We start from the raw sequence: 6,000 nt of genomic DNA on the forward strand, positions 1-6,000 counted from the left end.
CAATGACCCAAACCGCTTCGACATCACGCAACGTTATACACAACAGGCCGTCAGTGGAATAATGAAAGTCTGAATTCTGTGTAAATACTGACAGACGAAGGCACACAGAAACATTGCTTATCAATCACCTATTCTGCGTCGTCTACCTTCCTTACTGTATATCTTGAAGTTGAATACTAACGTGCTTTCCAAATGAAACCCCTTTTCTGTTCCATCCACTTCGTTATGTCCGGAGTTAAACTTTAGCATTATTCGGGTACCAAAGCCGTGCATATGTCTTCAGTATATTCGGAATTTAATATTCACGTTCTGTTAACCATTTCTCGGCTATCAATCCTCTATTCTATATCAACCTTCGTTTTGTATATCCGAAGATAATATGTAGCTTTCATTTATCACAATGTTCAGCGTTATTCTGTTACATCCTTCTTTGTCATTTTCTGCGTTAATTGTACTTATATCATGCACACAAATCCGCTTAAAACAGAGGACAACTGTAAGCTTAAACCTACCAAGTAGTCACACCCCAAGACAATTGACTGCACTGTAACAATGTCAGACGAGGTCGTGTGAACAACGTCCCAAGCTCTGCTGGAACTCCCACATATGGCATTCTGAAATTCCTGCCTCATTCATCTTGTGAAAAAGGGATGCTTTATCTTTTCCGAACGTTAAAGAGCCTGGAATAGCCGACAGGGGGTTGTTTCCGAACGTTAAAGAGCCTGGAATAACCGACAGGGGGTTGTTTCCGAACGTTAAAGAGCCTGGAATAACCGACAGGGGGTTGTTTCCGAACGTTAAAGAGCCTGGAATAACCGACAGGGGGTTGAGACACTGATATCATACTGGTTCACTCCAGTATGTAAACAGACAAATCCAAAACTTCATGTTGAAAGTGAGTGGAAAATCTGACATATTTGCCATGTATCATAGATGCGGAGGATTTTGTATGTCTCACACTCATTTTGTTCTAAACAAATCTCAAATCTTCGCGGTGCCTTTATCAAATGACTGTTCTCAAATGAAAAACATTCAATACTTACTTCTGTTTAAGACGACTGGAGGGTATTGTTTCTTTTAATGCATTTTGCTTCCAAACAAATGTCTGTGGACCCACTTTCAAATCACTTTTCTAAACTGAATCGGATTCAGTCTTTCATTAGGTTATAAATGACTGGACATGTGATCTGGGTTCATTTTCTAGTGAGTATTAACATTAATTTTTACATTGTACATTATAGAGATATACGGTGTAGATGTAATGAGAATATTTGTCAAACCTTGTAAAATCATACGTTTATTTCATATCACGAATCAAGGCTGTTTTACATATATGTATCACATAATTTGTCAATTTTGTCACTGTGGCAAATAAATCTTTCTTCGGTATTTTCATTGAATCTAACAACACTGTTTCTTGGAAATGATGACGGACACAGTCTGCTATGTAGATGTAGTGCAATATACCCATTTAACCCTACGCATAATGTAAAGCCATGAGTCATGTTAGTCCCTGCAATATACATGTGTTGTGTGATGTGTACATAGTATGTATAGTAGGTATGTTGCATAATTGTGAAGAACTGTCATCTCCTACGTGAACTGCGCCTGTGATATGTCTCATTAAATATTTGATGCATTCATTTCTGTGTCTTTCTTGTTTGCTTCAATGTTTGTGTGTGTGTACATTTTCGAGGACTCTCCTGTCAAGAGGCTGTCACCGGTACCCGAAGTTGGATCTCGCTTGTCCGGTCCGGCGCCAGGATTGACTGCATGTCATTGCATTGCTCATAATACCAGTCACACGTTCGAATACGGACATTCATGGTTTACCTGAAAATATTGCATAGTGTTGAGTAAACCAAATAATAGGAACGAAGGAAAATATCCATAAGAGAGTTGAAATCGGTTTCATCCAGTACAACGTATGTCGTACCAGCCAAGATTATCGTGGCCTAGGGGGCTGGACACACATTTAAAGTCTACCGCTATCCTGCCCAAAGCCCTACCACCGGTATTGTTACAAGACGCGCACAGACGCACACACCCACGCATTAACGCACGCACGCACACACACACGAGCATGTACGGCTATAGAGGCTATGTAACAAGGGGCAAACGAACATAAGCGGTTGGAGGGTAGACCAGCGAAGCATGAAAGGTCGCAAACTTGACGCACCCCTTCAGGATGTGACACAGCTGTATTTCACATATATAGTCTGTTTTCTGCGAAAACGTACCGATGAATTTCACTTCAGACAAAAAAGTAAACCAAAGAAAGTGAAATGCGAATCCTCACAATTTTACTTTGCCAATTGAAAATTTAAGTCTCAGAATTTCATTCAGTTGGTTAACAGATGATCATAGATTCAAAGATTCAAAGGTAAAATTGTGAGGATTCGCAATTTCACTTTATTCTATTCAGTGTTTTTGCTTAAGGTGAAATTCATTGGTACGTTTTCGCTTCAAACAGTCCATAGTAGGCATTTAAAAGTGAACGGAAGATGTGTATAATGTTTGCGTCGCTATACTTTGAAGCAGTCGTAAAATCTGTACAATTTTGTTGTCAGTTTCCGTGCTAAGCAAACAACAGGTTGTTCTTGACTCCAACCTTTGAATGGGATGGTTGGTCTGCTGACACCATATCCGCACTTGTGGATTATACTATGGTTTCAAATATTGATTAGCCGCGTTACTGTCTATTTTCGAACCGTGAGGATCCAGGTTAGAATTGATCTTCATTCCCCCATGCATGTCATGAGAGGCGACTAACAGAATCGGGTTATCAGGCTCGCTGATTTGTTTGACACATGTCATTGTATCCCAGTTCCGTTGATCGAGGCTCATGTTGTTGATCACTGGATTATCTGGTCCCAGATTCGATTGCGCCTCTTACGACATGCATGGGTTGCTCTATTCTAGTCGAATCTTCACTGGTTGTTTTAATCGGAGTGAGCATGGTTTTCTCAAGGTGATTTAAAAATGGGAATGAATGTTAAAGTTACGTACTTGATGAACTAGATGTTATAAAGGGGTCTAAGTGAATTTTGTAATGTCAGCGTGTGGATGCAGACAAATTAATAACCGACTGAAGCCTGCATTTCATCTGACATTTTTCTCCACATCACTGAAATACAGGGCCACTACTCCTATCCGTGTACACGTACATTGTCACTCACTCACTCACTCACTCACTCACTCACTCACGAAATCATGTTCTTAAATTGCAAAAACAGAAAGTGTTTGCGGAAAGGTGAACGTATTTCGTCCCATCACGAACACCCATCACAAATTCACTCAAAGCCAAGTCAACTGCTCAAACATGGGATTTGTATCGTACATCTGACTGTGACATCACCCGTATGTACTGTCTGAGAAGGGTGAGGTTAGTTTTAGCAGCATTCCAGCAATAATACGGCATGGGTGTGTCAGAAATGATCTTCATGATCTTCTTGATCTTCATGATCTTCACTCATTGTACCCATGTGGGGAATCGAACCAGGGTCTTTGGCGTGACGAGCGAAAGATTTAACCACAAGGCTATGCCACCGTTCCACATCTGACAAGGCCAGTCCGTTAATAGTACAGATCCTTTAAAATCGATAGATGTATTAAATTGTTGCTAATTATTCGTATATTGCTTAAATCAGTAAAATGCATTGGCATCTGAGTTACTAGCAGGTCGACAGAAAGTGGTGCGCCTGTCAACACAAGGGCGATAACTCTGTGACTCATCTCGATTCCGATGTCCATGGATGACACCTTACATGACTTTTGCGAGATGATGCACAAAGTAACACCAGTCTTATAGCACTGCATCACTAATACAGTATATGCCCTTACTAAAACAATCCAGTCAAAAAGGACGGTGTTATGACGCGTGTGGTAGGACGCGGCCGTGGTTCCAGACTTCGACCTGGATAGCTAAGGTCACCCCCCACGACACTGAAATATTGCTAAAAACGACGTAAAATCATAATCACTTTTTTCTCAAATGAGTCACTTGGTTCTACCACCTCAAATTCACCAGCATGATCCAAGTGTACGTGTTGTGGTATATGTGTGTGAGAATGACCTGGAATATCCGTGCTGGGACATCTGTGAGTGTGCTGTAGTACATGAAATGTCAAAATGACCTATACATTATCCGTGCGGGGATCCAAGTGTATATGTCGTGGCATATGGTGTATGTGAGAATGATCAGGTATATCCGTGCGGAAACATCTGCGTGTGTTTGTTGTGTACGTGCGTGCGTACTTGCGCGCGCGTGTATGTTGTAGTATGCGGGAAGTCAGAATGATCTATTGTATCCGTACTGGGACCCATGTATATGTTGCGTGGTATGTAGGATGTGAGAATGATCAGGCATATCCGTGCTGGGACCTCTGTGCGTGTGCGTGTTCGTGTGTGTGCATGTGTATGTTGTGTGCGGGAATGACCTACTATATCCGTGCTAGGACACGTGTATGACACGTGGTATGTAAGATGTGAGCATGATCAGGTGTATCGGGGACCTGCGTGTGTGTTTGTGTGCGAGTGTGTGCGTGCGCGTGTGTGAAAAATGGTTGGCTGGAAGTCAAAATGACCTATCGTATCCGTGCTGGGACCCACCCGTATGATGGGTGGCATGTAGGATGTAAGAGTGATGTTGATAGCTGTGGGCTGCATGTTGTACCAACAACGTATGGTATAGAATGATCATTAATAAACCCTTAATTACTGACATCCGATTCCGTTATGTGGCTTCATTCCTTGTAATCTTGTCGTACTGGACATGAAAATAGCTGCCGTATAATCACCCCGATGGTGACCTAACGACAACAACCTCTGCGCAGATCTCGGCAAGGAGAGTTGATGTGTTAATGTTTAATAACGTACACACTTGGAGTGGACAGAATCACGAAATTGATGCTTTCCTAGCACGCACCAAAGGCATATTGCCAGACACAGAACCGGTGTTTTAACGCCAGGTTGTGATTTACTTTCTATAAAATTATACTTTAGATCAGTAATGCCAACTGTATCCAACACGACTCGGTGATATATTGAACCTACGACCAATAAACCATCAAATGCAAGTGGTAGAGCCAACAACCTATGTGATAAATTTGTAAATGCCAGGAGTTAGACAGACCCATCAGAGCATAATACTTGTAGCACAAAAAGAAAAAAGAAAAACAAAATACGTTTTTTGTCGTTAAGGAACGCAGAGTTGAAAAGAGTTATGCCTTTAGATGACAGCCTTGGATACACCCACCACGTATCGAGTGAGAACCTTTTCATTAACAGCGATTTCACATCTATTTGCATCATCATACAAAGACGATGTGTCTGCTGTTGCGGATACTGTTTCACAGAAAAAAGTTACTATACATTATGGAAAGCAGCTGGAATGGAAATAAATGTATATAGTTTCCAGAATTATTCTGTTTCGATGAGGCGGAATATTGAAAAGCTGGGGGTACTTGAAGTGAGGGAATTGAAAGGTTTGGTTTTCAAGCCCATGTTGGCGTGGAACATTATATTAAGCAAGATACCACAAGCAAACAAATAAATCAGAATTATTCACTACTATCAAAAGAATAATGGATACCCATTGTTTCAGGACACCTTGAAAATATTTGACATAGTCTTCGTTACGATATTGTGTAACGCAGAACATTTGTGACGACCTCGTACAACAAATATCTGGAAATGTCCAGATTTCCTTCGGTTAACAGTTAGCTGGTTGATTTGTTAACTAACACAAATATTCTAGCTGTATGACGGCAGTCTGTAAATGACCAAGTCTGGACCTGACAATCCAGTGACCAACAGCATAAGCATCGATCTACGCAATAGGGAACAGATGACATGCGTCAACCAAGTCAGTGAGCCTGACCACCCGATCTCGTTAGTCGCCTCTCGCAACAAGCACAGTCGCCTTTTATGGCAAGCATGGGTTGATTAAGGCCTGTTCTACCCTGGACCATCAAGGGTCAATATGCCTGATGAAGGACA

The sequence above is a fragment of the Haliotis asinina genome, chromosome 7, assembly GCF_037392515.1.
Source record: "Haliotis asinina isolate JCU_RB_2024 chromosome 7, JCU_Hal_asi_v2, whole genome shotgun sequence".
NCBI lineage: Eukaryota > Metazoa > Mollusca > Gastropoda > Lepetellida > Haliotidae > Haliotis > Haliotis asinina.